Source organism: Bufo gargarizans, chromosome 8, assembly GCF_014858855.1.
Source record: "Bufo gargarizans isolate SCDJY-AF-19 chromosome 8, ASM1485885v1, whole genome shotgun sequence".
NCBI lineage: Eukaryota > Metazoa > Chordata > Amphibia > Anura > Bufonidae > Bufo > Bufo gargarizans.
This window is the reverse complement of record NC_058087.1, coordinates 120,987,089-121,003,397: the sequence shown is the minus strand read 5'-3', so window position 1 is coordinate 121,003,397 and position 16,309 is coordinate 120,987,089.

Genomic DNA, 16,309 nt, shown 5'->3' with positions numbered 1-16,309 from the left:
GAAAGCCTTCAAACAGTTTACCCACAACAGATGTTAAACTTATCGGCCTATAGTTTCCAGGCTCTGTTTTTGGACCTTTTTTGAATATTGGCACCACATTTGCCATGCGCCAATCCTGTGGGACATTCCCTGTCAGTATAGAGTCCGCAAATATCAGAAATAAGGGTCTGGCTATGACTTTACTTAATTCCCTTAGTGTCACAGATTGTGTTACAGAAAACTAGAAGACACAAATGAAGATCCGACTGACTTGATCCAAAACTAAGGAACAATAGGGTAAGCCCTGTAAGAGCCCTAGCTCTCTCCCTTACTGCTCAGCCTATGCAAAAATCTCAATGGTAGAAAATTGCATACCCTCGTTCCTCGACTGTATGACACCTAAACACCCTATAATAGTGAGGGGACACGACCACCGGCTCCCTACACTAAATACGGAGGGAGTCAGGGTCACCTAGGATCAAGCCCACAGGCAAACAAAAATAAAGAAAACAGACTTATCTTGTGGATGCAGCGGTAACAACTTCTAGCATCAGCACACTCCAGGAAGTTGTATAATTTGCAAAGTGATGCAGTATGGGAGGGGATTTAAAGGGATGCAATCAGTGCAACTAGATGACAGCTGAGAGAGGGAAACGAGATGACAAAACAAAAGCAAAACAAAAGAACCTCAGGCAGGAGGTTCTGAAGAACGTCTGTCAGAGCTTCTCAGATGGCAGTCTGGCGGTAACACTTAGGATACGGGGGTGTATGCCATCCGGTCCTGGCGATTTGTCTATTTTAATCTTTTTAAGTCGCTGATGTACTTCTTCCTGGGTCAGACAGGACACTTTTAATGGGGAATTTATTTCAACATTCGGCATGTCATCTGACAGTTTATTTTTCCCAGTGAATACATTGGAGAAAAAAAATATTTAACAGCTTTGTTTTCTCCTCGTCACTTTCTGAGATTCCCCCCCCCCCCTCATTACTCTTTAACAGGCCGACACCTTGAGATTTATACTTTTTAACATTTATATAATTGAAGAACATTTAAGGGTTAGTTTTACTCTCTTTGGCAATTAATCTCTCTTTTATTTGTTTTTTACATGTTCAATTTTTTTCCTTATAGTTTTTCAGTGCTTCCGTGCAACCCTCCTGTTTTAGTGATTTATATGCTTTCTTTTTGTCATTTATTGCTTTCTTTACAGTTCTATTTATCCACATTGGTTTCTATTTGTTCCTTAACCTTTATTCCCATACGGTATGTACCTCTCACAATGAGATTTTAGGATGTTTTTAAAGATATTCCATTTTGTGGCTGTATTTTTATTTTTGAGGACTTTGTCCCAGTTAGTTAGTCCTATGGCCTCTCTAAGTTGGCTAAATTTAGCTTTTTTGAAGTTTGGTATTTTTGTTCCTCCCTGTAGAAACGCTCTTTTGAATGATAATTGGAAGGTTATTACTTTATGGTCACTATTTCCCAGGTGTCCACCAACCTGCACGTCTGTTGTTCTGTCAGGCCTATTGGTTAATACTAAGTCCAGTATGGCCGTCCCTCTAGTCGGGTCCTGAACCAGTTGGGAGAGGTAATTGTCTTTGGTTATTGCCAAGAACCTGTTTCCCTTATGAGATATACAAGTTCAGTTTCCCAGTCTATATCTGGGTAGTTGAAGTCCCCCATAATAACCACCTCATTATGATTTGCCGTCTCGTCTATGTCGTTTAGTAGTAGATTTTCTGTGGACTATTTATATTAGGTGGTTTATAGTAAACTCCTATTAGTAATTTATTGTTGTTTTTAGCTCCATGTATCTCTACCCACAGTGATTCCACATGTTCATGTTCCTCACTTATATCTACACGGAGTGTGGGCTTTAGACAAGACTTTACATAAAGGCAATCCCCTCCCCCTCTCCGGTTTTGACGATCCTTTCAAAACAGACTGTAACCCTGTACATTAACTGCCCAGTCATACCTATCATCCAGCCATGTCTCAGTTATTCCCACTATGACATAGTTCTCCTCACACATCACTAATTCCAGCTCCCCAGTTTTATTAGTCAGGCTTCTGGCATTAGTATGCATACATTTGAGAGGTTTATGTATATATTTTACCCTACACCTTTTTTGGCACATCTTTTTTTTATTTTTTATGGCATTTACTTTAGGGGGAGATCATGTGATATTTCAAGTATGTCTATGTTACCAAATATGTCTATATTTTATTTATTTATTTTGGTTTTACACAATAAAGCCTTCTTAAAAAACTAACTCATGTTTTTATGTCTCCATTTTCTCAAAGCCATATCTTTTTATTTTTTGGTCAATAGTCTCATATAGGGCTAATTGTTTTGCGGGATGAGGTGACGGCTTGATTGGTACTATTTTGGGGTACATACTATTTTTTTTAGCACTTTTTATACAATTTTTGGGGTAGTAAGGTGGGCAAAATTGCAATTCCTTCATAGTTTCTCTTTTTTCTTTCTTTTTTTATGGCGTTCACCGTACAGGAAAAGTAACATGATCCTTTTATAGATCAGGTCGTTACAGATGTGGTGATACCAAACATTTTTACTGGGGGTTGCCATTAGCAATGGGCCACAAGTGCAGGATTTGCTCCCCTGTATATGTATGCACAACTGCATGTGGGTTTGAGCACTTCCTGCCGGTTTAATACCACGCCATTCTTTTCAGTTTGTATATATAGAGATGCCTGGAGGTATATAAACTCCAATTTAAATGTGCCTGCTTTTCATCCACAGGCTACATTTAGGTGCACCTGTGAGGCCTGGGCCATACCAGCCAGTCTTGAGTGTGACTCGCAGACACCTCCCTCCTCCCATTGCTAGCATGGTTAAATGCTGGAGGTAACTGGTGAGTTGTTTGAGTCGGACCTCATGCTCCTGTAATTTGCCCACTGGCCCCTGGTATTGCCCATACGGCACAGGTAGGTGAGTGTTAGGTCCCGAGCTACTTGAGAAACCTTGGCGCGGTGCTCGGGCTCAGACATGAACGAGTGCCTAAACTGCAACCCAAAACCCACTTATTTATCACAGTGTCAACATGGCAATTTACCTGAATACTAATATAGTTTATCTTCCATGTATTTTATCATTTAGCTATAATAGCCTGCCTACATTCAATGCTCTGCCTGTGCTGTTCATAGCGCACCCTGAGCTGATGAATAGCTGGAAAAGTCTAAGGCATATTTCTACACCATAAACTTTTTCCAGGCCATGAGTGCTGCCCTAGCACCTGTGCCATAGGTTCACCACCACTGGTATAGACTTTGTAATAATTGTAAATTTACTCGGAATCATAGTAATATAGTTTATAAGGCTAAAAAAAAAGACATCTGTCCATCCAGTTCAGCCTGTTATCCTGCAAGTTGATCCAGTGGAAGAAAAAAAAACTGAGGTAGAAGCCAATTTTTTCTAATTTTAGGTGGGAAAATTCCTTCCCGACTCCAATCAGAATAATTCCCTCTCTAGTTACTATAACCTGTAATATTCTTACACTCCATAAATACATCCAGGCCCCTCTTGAACTCTTTTAGTGAATTCACCATCACAACCTCCACAACCGCCAGAGAGTTCTATAGTTGCCCTCCTCTGAACCCTCTCCAGCTCTGCTATGTTTGCCTTGTTCACAGGAGCACAGAACTGTACACAGTACTCCAGCTGCCTGACACTGGTTTCTACAGCTTAGTTTGCCGTTCACAAAAATTCCTAGGTCATTTTCCATGTCAGTGTTACCCAGTGTTTTACCATTTAGTATGTTCAGGTAACATAGTAACTAGGAACAAGCGAATCAAATTTTGAATCATAGAGCCAAAGTCAATTCTTTCAAAAACTTAATTTGAAATGCTGTTCCCGTACAGCATTAAAATGTATTGGGTCTGTGGGGGAAAACGTTGTCTCGCCCAAAGTTGTGAGAGACTTTGGTAAATAACTTTGGTGTTCCTATCTGCTTATTTAAAAACATTTTAAAATAGAAATCCGAAGTCGGATATGGTACCGAGGTATCAGCCAGTACCAAACCAGACTTCGGATTCCTACTTTAACTTCCTAACAGTCATGGTAAAATTGGAAAAACTCTCCCAGAAATGTCACATTTTTTTTGTTGTAGACTTTTAATGTGTGTCTGCAGTAAATCTTGTTGGCGCACAACTCAGGGACACTATTGCATTTTTAACCCCTTAGTTCATTTTAACCTTAAGGACCAATAATATTTCCCCCCTTTGTGTTCTAGCAGTCATAACTTTTTATTGTTTTCTTCTATATTTTTATTTTATTTTGCAGGATTAGTTATAAGTTGTTTAGGAACCATTTTGGGGTATATATTGTGTATTAAATAACTTTTATTATTTTATTTGTAGGGGGAAAAGATAAAAAACAGACATTTTTACATTATTTTGTGGAATGTTTTTACAGCATTCACTGTGTGGTAAAAATAACATAACGGTACAGTGATGATAATGCCACATTTTTTTATGTGTATAGTTAAGGCTGTATTTTTGGGAGGGGCAGAGGTGCCTTTAAAAGTCAAGGCGTGCTACCCTCCAATGCCCGTGAGCTCTCTGTGAGGGGAGGCGTATACTTCCTGCAGTTCCGCCAAGCTCACGTCGCCAGCACACTCGCCAATTCAATCATTCATTTGTAAGTATGCAGGGGCCGCTGCGCCCTACAACCTGCTACAGCTCCGGAGCACTTCTGCCGAACGCTCCTCAGGTAACACTGCCAGCCCTGTCCCTGCATTGCCCTCCTCTGCCACCTGCATCTACCTTGCCGCGGTCCGCTCCCTCACACGCGCTGCAAGCCGGGGCTCATAGATGGAGAGCCTGGTGTGGCGGGTCCCGGTGCATGCGAAAGTCTCCCCCGTCACTGCGTCTCTCTCTCCTCTTTAAAAGGTGCCGCCCAAATCTTGCGGTCTCTTGGCATCACGTCCCGCTTCTTCCCCATCCAGGTTCTGGCCTCCTTCGTCCCCTACACATCGCCTGCATGTACACACAGATTCAGTCCCGGTCTTCCTTTCAAAAAATATAATTGTATTGGGTCAGCTCAAGATAAGTACGCAAACCTACCTACCTACCTACTATGCCAAGCAGTAGGGGTATGCCGAGACTTCTGTACGGAGGGTAGGCTAAAGGGGCCCACCCCATTGAGTAGTTAGAATAAAAGGGGACTTGGGAGGGTGGGGCATAAACGAGCTGCCAGTAAGGTGAGGAGGAGGCTGCGGCTTATAAGCAGTATAGCCCCGCCTCCCCTCACACAAATGCAGCAAATAGCCATTTGCCTATAACTTGCATTCGGGTCAGCTCAAGATAAGTACGCCAACCTACCTACCTACTATGCTAAGCAATAGGGGTATGCCGAGACTGCTGTACGGAGGGTAGGCTAAAGGGGCCAAAAATAACAAACATAGCTCAAGGTAATAAGGTTATTAATAAAATTGCAATACCAGATTCCTGAAAGCATTAAACATTTCACTGTGGATTTGGTATATATCGTGCATGACAAGCCGACTGCCGTCTGCCCAACTTCTTAATAACATGCACCAAGACGCTGTGCTTGGAGGCGGCGAAGCCGCACCAGTGCGAAAGGAATCACCTGTGATGGAACTGGGACTGACCCCAACATTCCTCAATAATGTTCGGATGAATTTGAGAAAGTTCTGACAACTCAAAGGTGCAGAGCCCAGCCTAAGCAGAAGAGCATCCCCTGGGGTTGCTTCGGTAAAGCGCGTCCAATCCTGCACTGCCATAACTGAGCACCACTTATGTATATATATATATATATGTATAGTTAAGGCTGTATTTTTGGGAGGGGCAGAGGTGCCTTTAAAAGTCAAGGAGTGCTACCCTCCAATGCCCGTGAGCTCTCTGTGAGGGGAGGTGTATACTTCCTGCAGTTCCACCAAGCTCACGTCACCAGCACACTCGCCGATTCAATCATTCATTCGTAAGTATGCAGGGGACGCTGCGCCCTACAACCTGCTACAGCTCCGGAGCGCATCTGCGGAATGCTCCTCAGGTAACACTGCCAGCCCTGTCCCTGCTTCCTGCATTTGAGAAAGTTCTGACAACTCAAAGGTGCAGAGCCTAGCCTAAGCAGAAGAGCATCCCCTGGGGTTGCTTCGGTAAAGCGCGTCCAATCCTGCACTGCCATAACTGGGCACCACTTATTACCAGCTGGGAAGTATCTAAACTCTGTGAGCTGACCCATTCAGGCCATCTTTGTGGACGTTAAAGTAAGAATTTAGCATGACCCATCCCATGACAGCTGATCCTTCCTCAGATAGTTCTTGCATGTTGTGGCACAGGTACATGGTGTCTTGATCAATAAACTAGTGTGCTTACTGAAGGGGTTTTGCGTAGTTTATCTGAAAGCAATCTAAACATTGACCCTGCAAATGGCTTATTGTGTAGGGCGGGCCCCAGCGGACCCCTTCTGGATACCCTTCAGTAACATTCTAATTGGATGGGCTGAAAACAAGGAGGGTTAATTAGGATGCCATAGATACAAATGGTGTTGAATCCCAGCCGGGTATAACTTAATAGTGCTAAATGACAGCTTGTGGTGAGAGTGGCCAAAAAATGCGGCAAAGGCCAGTAGGTGAGAGATGTTGCCCACACCTGCCGAAGAATGGGTTCTCTTAACATTGCAGAACGAGGTCTATGCCTTCTTTTATATCCTCAGGGTGTTACAGGACAGGGCTTTAGTCATAAGGGACCTGGCGGTGGCGAAATGAACATTAAGTCCATCACTAGCTGGTCGAGCCTGGGCACTGGTGATGGTACGCGGTCTGCTTGTGGAGAGACCTTCAAAAAGAGAAGAGCCAATAGCCCTGTATGGAAACCCGCGGAAAGACCATTGACAACATACTGTACCCAATCTGCATGTGGACGGGACTCTAACAGGATAAGACAACAATCCTGTACAGACTAAAGGCTAAGACAAACTCTGGTATGCTGAGTTTCTATTTAACCTCACGTCCTTAGATTTGAGGACCACCGAGACCTCCCCTCAGACTATGGTCTTGTTATCTGGCGCCTCATGAGCTGTTATGAGTAAGGACGCTAAGTTCACGTCCTTGCGGTCAATTATTTCCTATCAAATGTTGGCTGGAACGAATTGGAACGGTGCGATAGGGGGCTAGAAGAACCTGACGGACTTTGACACACCAAACGGGCAGCTGTATAGCCTGCCCCGACCGACTCTAGCCTGGCCTGAAAGTTCAACATTGATGACGCCATGGAGTTGATGGCCGTGTGCAGTTGCATAAGCGAGGTGTGAATAGTGTCCATCGACACCACCTGCAGATTTTGGACCCCCGAAACTGAAGACAGAAGACGGAACAGTTCCGCCTTCCTTGCAGAAGCTGGAAATGGAATGCCTCTTTTGGATAACTCTGCCATCAACTTGGGCACAGTCCATGACCTAATGATGGTGTGGAGTTTCTTGCGGAATGTGACACCAGTTTCTTGCAGAGCGTGGAAGCAAGCAACCTGCTGGACCCCACGGAAGACCACGGATGGCTGAGGCATGTGTGGTACGAGGAGGGAGAAGCCAAGCGTGCGATGCTGGAACGAACGAAAGAACTTCGCCCAACCCCAAAAGGCGAAGCCATGCGTACGAGACTCAGGATGGCAGAGCCATGTGCATAGGATCAAGCATGCAATACTTCTGAAAGCGGGGCCCAAAATGGCGTAGCCAAGCATGCGAGATTCTAATGGCGGAGGCCATGCGTGAGAGACTCTAATGGCGGAGGACATGCGTGAGAGACTGTAATGGCTGAGGCCATGCGTGAGAGACTCTGATGGCGGAATCGTGCGGAAATATGTGTGCGAGAACCCGTGGTGGCAGCCTAGGCCACGAGGCGAGGGACAGAAACCCCCCCCCCTTTTTTTTTAACCCAAATTCTCAATTTTTTTTAACCACTATCATCTGCTGTCAAGGGCCTACCAGAAGCAAAACAGCCTTGCATGCATCCCTGCCTCACTACGAGCACGGCGGCCTGTGCTATACATTACAATGTGTCGACATTACGGTGTGTCGGCTGACTCCTTCAACCTGAGAGACTGCCGCGTGGGGAGCCGATGCTGCCAGGCAGAAATGTTCCGGTGCAGTGGTGCTTGCTTACCTAAAGGAGCCGACATACCGCCGGCCAGACTGAGAGGACAAAAGACCGCAGTAAGTCACTTACATTCATGAATCAGGAAAAGCAATGCAACAAAGGTCCCTGTGCGGCCAGACATAAGCCATGTACTGCCCCGTCCTATGATGTAACAATACCGGGTATACGTAAAAACACTCCTCAACATTTTTAGCCCCTTTATTATTTTCTTTTTCTGTAACCCCCTTTTTTTATTTATTTTTATCACTGTAATACTACACAACCATAACCAGAATGTAGCAAGACATGACAGGCAAATGTAAGCTGTAATAACACCACCGACCAGCAGATGGCATGCTGGGACAACCTAAGGCAGCAGAGCGCTGCTCTGGACACATGGAAGCCGACTCTGTCGCCCGCCGAGACGTGCAGGCAACAAAGTGCGGCATGTCGGTGCCGATCTCTCTCACCCTGCTCAGAAATGAAGCCGCAAGGCCCCGATATTACCCGCTGGAAGATGTGACTGCTGGGATGTAGACGTGGATGCCGATAAGAGACAGAGACCGTATACTCACGTGCATACAGGCACCCGGAAGTGATGCAGAAACTAGCCGCCAGTAAGAGGAGGCTGCAGCTTATAAGCAGTATAGCCCCGCCTCCCCTCACACAAATGCGGCAAATAGCCATTTGCCTATAACCAAATGAAAGGGGGCCAAATAAAGTAAAAAAAAAAAAAAGGTTCAAATAAAGTCATGAAAAAAATAAATTAAAGGGGGCCAAATTAAGTTTAAAAAAAAAATAAAATAAATGAATACTGGTTCAATAAAGTAAAAAACAAAACAAACAAAAAAACACCTCCCCCAGTCTCAAACCCAACCTGTCAGGCGGAATTCATATTCTCCCTACCCTTCATTGTCCACGGCCGGTCACGTCTCCCAGGCTCTCATATATTTATGGGGCCTGGGCCATTATTTTTAGCATGCATGTTCACGTTTTTTCTGTCATTCAGGGGACCAATGTAGTTCAGGCATTGTCAGCGTCAACTATGCCTGGTGCCTCCTGCGTCATTCAGCCCTAAGCATTTTCCTTCAAGGTCTGCGGTCGGCCACCATCTCCATAAGTCAAAGTCGCAACGTTCTGGCTCATGTTTTTTATTTTCCATATTGTTGCCGGCCATGTTTATCCAGCTTACGTTCCATTTAATTTTATGTTGTGGACTTGTAAGCCATTATGGCTGACATTTTTAAATTAATTCATGTCCGTTGCCCGGTACGTTATCCAGGTTTACGTTTTTAACTCTAAATGCATGAATTCTGTTGCCTGGTACGTCATTCGGGCATACGTTTTAATTTTAAGTGTATGTTGCCTGTCACGTTTTTTTCCAGGCTTACGTTTTTAACTCACTGATTTATTAATTTTGTTGCTGGTACGTCATGCAGGCTTACGTTTTTAACCCCTTAAGGACATATTTCACCTTAAGGACCAGGCCGTTTTTGCTGATAACTTTAAAACGCTTTGACTTATCCAGGCCATTCTGAGATAGTTTTTTCCGTCACATATTGTACTTCATGACACTGGTAAAATGAAGTTAAAAAAAATCATTTTTATTTATAAAAAAATACCAAATTTACCCAAAAATGTAAACAAATTGCAAATGTCCAAGTTTCAATTTCTCTACTTCTATAATACTTGCTGGTACGTCATGCAGGCTTACGTTTTTAACCCCTTAAGGACACAGCCATATTTCACCTTAAGGGCCAGGCCGTTTTTGCTGATAACTTTAAAACGCTTTGACTTATCCAGGCCATTCTGAGATAGTTTTTTCCGTCACATATTGTACTTCATGACACTGGTAAAATGAAGTAAAAAAAAAATCATTTTTATTTTTAAAAAAATACCAAATTTACCCAAAAATTTAAAAAAATTGCAAATGTCCAAGTTTCAATTTCTCTACTTCTATAATACATAGTAATACCTACAAATATAGTTATTACTTTACATTCCCCATATGTCTACTTCATGTTTGGATCAATTTGGGAATGATATTTTATTTTTGGGGGATGTTACAGGGCTTAGAAGTTTAGAAGCAAATTTTCAAAAACCCACTTTTTAGGGACCAGTTCAGGTCTGAAGTCACTTTGTGAGACTTACATAATATAAACCACCCGAAAATGACCCCATTCTAGAAACTACACCCCTTAAGGTATTCAAAACTGATTTTATAAATGTCGTTAACCCTTTAGGTGTTCCACAAGAGTTAATGGCAAATGGTGATAACATTTCAGAATTTAGATTTTTGGGCAAATTTTCCATTTTAATACATTTTGGCCAGTAACAAAGCAAGGGTTAACAGCCAACCAAAATGCTATATTTATTGCCCCGATTCTGTAGTTTGCAGAAACACCCCATATGTGGTTGTAAACTACTGTACGGCACACAGTAGGGCGTAGAGTGAAAGGTGTTCCGTATGGTTTTTGGAAGCCAGATTTTGCTGGACTGTTTTTTTTTTTTACACCTTATCCCATTTGAAGCCTCCCTGATGCACCCCTAGAGTAGAAACTCCATAAAAGTGACCCCATCTAAGAAACTACACCCCTCAAGGTATTCAAAACTGATTTTACAAACGTTGTTAACCCTTTAGGTGTTCCACAAGATTTAATGGAAAATAGAGATACAATTTCAAAATTTCACTTTTTTGGCAGATTTTCCATTTTAATATTTTTTTTCCAGTTACAAAGCAAGGGTTAACAGCCAAACAAAACTAATCATTTATGGCTCTGATTCTGTAGTTTACAGAAACACCCCATATGTGGTCGTAAACCGCTGTACGGGCACACGGCAGGATGCAGAAGGAAAGGAATGCCATACGGTTTTGGAATGCAGATTTTGCTGGACCAGTTTTTTTGAAGCCCCACTGATACACCCCATAGAGTAGAAACTCCAAAGAAGTGACCCCATTTTAGAAACTACGGGATAGGGTGGCAGTATTGTTGGTACTAGTTTAGGGTACATATGATTTTTGGTTGCTCTATATTACACTTTTTGTGAGGCAAGGTAACAAGAAATAGCTGTTTTGGCACCGTTTGTATTTTTTTGTTATTTTCAACATTCATCTGACAGGTTAGATCATGTAATATTTTTTTAGAGCAGGTTGTCACGGACGCGGCGATACCTAATATGTATACTATTTTTTTATTTATGTAAGTTTTACACAATGATTTCATTTTTGAAACAATATAAATCATGTTTTAGTATCTCCATAGTCTGAGAGCCATAGTTTTTTCAGTTTTTGGGAAAATATCTTGGGTAGGGTATGATTTTTGCGGGATGAGATGACGGTTTGATTGGCACTATTTCGGGGTGCGTATGACTTTTTGATCGCTTGCTATTACACTTTTTGTGATGTAAGGTGACAAAAAATGGCTTTTTTAACACCGTTTTTTTATTTATTTATTTTTTTACGGTGTTTACCTGAGGGGTTAGATCATGGAATATTTTTATAAAGCAGGTTGTCACGGACGCGGCGATACCTAATATGTATACTATTTTTTTATTTATGTAAGGTTAACACAATTATTTCATTTTTGAAACAAAAACAAGTTTTAGTGTCTCCATATTCTGAAAGCCATAGTTTTTTTCAGTTTTTGGGTGATTATCTTAGGTAGGGTCTCCATTTTTTTGCGGGATGAGGTGATGGTTCGATTGGTACTATTTTGGCGTACTGACTTTTTTGATCACTTTTATTAGCTTTTTTGGGAAGTAAGGTGGGCAAAATTTCAATTTCATCATAGTTTTTTATTTTTATGGCGGTCACCGTTCGGGTAAAGTAACATGACCGTTTTATAGATCAGGTCGTTACGGATGCGGCGACATCAAACATGTTTAGGGAATTTTTTTTTTTTCATTTTTAATCAGTGATAAATGGGGTTTTGGATTTTTACTTTTTTTAAAATAAATTTTACTTTTTTTTTACTCAGGCCCACTTGGTTCTTGAAGATCCAGTGGGTCTGATATCTGTATAATACAGTAAAGTACACTATATAGTTATGAAAGGTCCGTAGGCGGCGCTCACCTGGTCGGTCTTGCGATGGAAGCACGGACTGTGCTTGGAAGGGGCCCCAGGCTATATGAAAAATAAGACGGGATGTTCAGCTTCCAAAAAAAGATGACGTTCTTTATCCCAAAAATGACACCGGATAAAACCAATCCAAATGCCGAATTAGATCGTGTTTGCGATTTAACCCTGCTGGAACTCGGGAACCCATGCAAAAAATCCAGTAGGACTCCCTGTTAACCGCCTCCGGACCGCCTAACGCAGGATCGGGGTCCGGAGGCGGCAGTCTGAGGCACAGTCACGCAGGGATGCCTCATCTCGTGAGACGCGAGATGACGCGCACAGCCGGCCCGCGCATGTGCATCGCGGGCCGGCAAAAGTTCGGGGGGGTTGCATCATCAGCCTGCCAGCCAATGATCGTGGTTGGCAGGCTGATGATTTAAAAAAAAACGAATCACAAGCCAGTTAACACTTTATATTTATAAATATAGAACGTTAAATGGCTGCTGTGCTCCTCTGCTGATTCTTTTCGTTGGGTGGTCTCAGCAGAGGAGCACAGTTCACAGTGAGCATACAAGACACAACACTTCACCCCCATCACCCCAATTAACCCCTTTATCGCCCCTGTCAATCACCTAGTGAAAGGGAAAAAAGTAATCAGTGTAAACTGTCACATTTTTTTTTCACTGGTATTGACTGATAGGTTTTAGGATAGTTTAGGCCCCTTGGTTAGGTAGTTAGCAATCGGTTAGCGCCCAGCCCACTGCACCGCAGTCACTGATTCGCTGATTAGCGTATCGCTAATCAGCATTTGTACTTTTATAGTATCTGTAAGTGATCAGAACTGATCACAGTCAGATCTATAATAGTATTAGTGTCACCTTAGTTCGCCCTCCACCCAAAACGCAGTGTTTGCCCGATCAGGCCTGATCGGGCGCCTACACGTGCGTTCACCCACGCCCGCCCCGCCACAGTGACAATTTTTTTTTTTCATCACTGCACAATCACTTTCCAAGCGCTGTGGCGATAAAAAAAATCAATCGCAGCGGCCTCCGGTACTTCGCTAGCCTCCCATTTGTAAGACAGGCTTGCTTTTTTTCTTGGGTAGTCTCAGGGAATACCCCCTAAATTTAGTAGTCCAAATGTCAAACAATGGGTATTCTTCTGAAGAGGCCTACAGGATTCTGACCCTGGAGGAATGGGAACCCTCATCTGACAAATCTAGCGGGTCAGAATATGAACCTGTAGAAAGCAGTGGCAGTCTGATCCAAAGTTCGGACGAGGAGGTTGAGGTCCCTGATAGCACCAGGCGTACCCCGCCCCGTGTTGCTAGACCACAGGTTGCGCAGGATCCGCTTCAAGGGCAGCAGAGTGGGGCTGGCACTTTTGGATTACGTGGTAAGGCATACACCAGCAGCGCAGCCCACCCTGGACCTAGTATCAGTACTGCCGTACAACATGGTGAAGCGGCGAGCACCAGAAGGGCAGTTCGTACCAGAAGCTGGTGCGGTGGCACGTGCAATAGTTACCCCGTCGCAGCCACCGCACAGACAGGCCGGTAGACCCCCTAGAGTCCCTGAGGTGCTGGCAAACCCTGATTGGAAGTCCTCAACTTCAGCCGCGCCATTAGTTCCCCCTTTCACCGCCCAGTGTGGAGTTCGGGTTTAGACAGCTCAGATCGGTTTTTTGAGCTGTTCTTGACTGCGGAGCTCTTGGACATAGTCGTGGCAGAAACAAACCGGTATGCCACTCAATTTATATCCGCCAACCCAGGAAGCATTTATGCCCAGCCTTTCCGGTGGAAACCCGTCCAAGTTTCCGAATAAAAAAAAATTCTGGGCCTTCTCCTCAACATGGGTCTAACCAAAAAGCATGAATTGCGCTCATATTGGTCCACGAACCCAATTCATCACATGCCCGTGTTCTCTGCTGCCATGTCCAGGGCGCGTTTTGAGGCCATCCTGCGTTTCCTGGACTTTAGCGATAACACCACCTCCCGTCCCAGAGGCCACCCAGCTTTTGACCGGCTCCACAAAATTCGTCCCCTCATAGACCACTTCAAAAACAAATTTGCAGATTTGTATACCCCTGAGCAAAACATCTGCATAGAGGAGTCCCTTATACATTTTACCGGGCACCTTGGCTTCAAACAATAAATCGCAAGCAAGCGCGCCCGGTATGGGGTCATATTGTATAAGCTCTGTGAAAGGGCCACAGGCTATACCCACAAATTGTTCCTATTTGTTCCTAGAACAGATTGGCTGCCATGTCACCGGGCGACCTAGTCGCAGGGGCTTCCCCCAACGGCTCGTTACCACCCGTCTTGCAAGGGGCGAGAGGGCTGCATTGTGTAATGAAGAACTGCTCGCGGTGAAATGGAGAGATAAGCGTGACGTTTACATGCTCTCCTCCATTCACGCAGACACGACAATACAAATTGAACGAGCAACCAGTGTCATTGAAAAGCCCCTCTGTGTCCACGACTATAATTCGCTCATGGGAGGGGTGGACTTCAATGACCAGATGTTGGCTCCGTATTTAGTTTCCCGACACACCAGACGCTGGTATAAGAAGGTGTCTGTATATTTAATTCAGTTGGTTGCATATAATAGTTTTGTTCTCTACAGTAAGGCTGGGAGAACAGGATCCTTCCTTAAATTTCAGGAAGACATCATCGAGAACCTCCTGTATCCAGGAGGTTCCGTGGCCCCATCCACCAGTGTAGTGAGCCGTCTACACGAGCGACATTTCCCCAATGTCGTTGCTGGTACCTCAACCCAACCGTCACCCCGAAAAAGATGTTGTGTCTGTAGCAGGAGTGGAATAAGGCGTGACACCCACTATTTCTGATCTGACTGCCCTGAGCACCCTGCCCTATGCTTAGGGGAGTGTTTCCGGAAGTACCACCCACAGGTACACTTAGCATAGGGATCACATCTCACAGGACAGGTACACAGGGCTATTAGGGCCCATTCACACAGAGCTGCTGCAAACCTCTCCTTTCACCTGGGACAAAGTGCATAATGTACTTCGCCACATCTTTAGGCGATTTGCGCTTTGCACATTGTCCCATGGGGAAGGAGAGGTTTGTCCTATAAAGGTAAAAAAAAAAATGTATAAAAAAAATCACCAGTAAGCAAAAAAGTTAACGTTATGTTCAAAAAGTTAAATAAAGTTTATATGTTCTGTTCAAAAGTTATTATAAAGTTAAAAAATGTATTACGTTGCGGCCAGGTTTTTTCTTTTGTTTTTTTTACCTTCCAGGTGGACCAACCGATCGACTAGCTGCAGCACTGATGTGCATTCTGACAGAAACATTGCGCTGCTGTCAGATTACACAAAAGTCAGTGTATGCGGCGCTGCAAGACAAGATTTCTCCTCTGCAGTAAAAGATACGTTTGCCGAGGCATATGAGCTGAGGAGGCGGCGGTGTTCATATGCTTTGGCAAACACTTTGTATATATAAAAAAATAAAAAATAATCTCGGCAATGATTTATTCATCCACATCGAATGATGTGAATGGAGAAATCGGGTTTGCCAGGGCATATGAGCTAAGTGGGTATGGATGTTGGGCGGAGCTCCTATGTCCTGGCAGACGCCTTTCCCCCTCCTTTTCTTTTTTTTTTTTTTTTTGGGCAGAGATTTTTTCATCCACATTGATCGATGCGAATGAAGAAACCTGTGCCGTTCATTTTTTCTTTCAGCCCAGAGGCTGAATGGAAATAAAAAATCTCATTACCCGTATGCCCAATATAAGGAGAATAGCAGAAACTCCTAATGCTGGCCATACATGTAATGATTGCGGAGACCCTCAAATGCCAGAGCAGTACAAACACCCCACAAATGACCCCATTTTGGAAAGAAGACACCCCAAGGTATTCTCTGAGGGGCATATTGAGTCCATGAAAGATTGAAATTTTTGTCTCAAGTTAGCGGAAAGGGAGACTTTGTGAGAAAAACACACAAAAAAACAATTTCTGCTAACTTGTGCCCCACATTTTTTTGTGCTATGAACTCGCCATGCCCCTCATTGAATACCTTGGGGTGTCTTCTTTCCAAAATGGGGTCACATGTAGGGTATTTATACTGCCCTGGCTTTTTAGGGGCCCTAAAGCATGAGAAGAAGTCTGGGATCAAAATGTCTAAAAATGCCCTCCTAA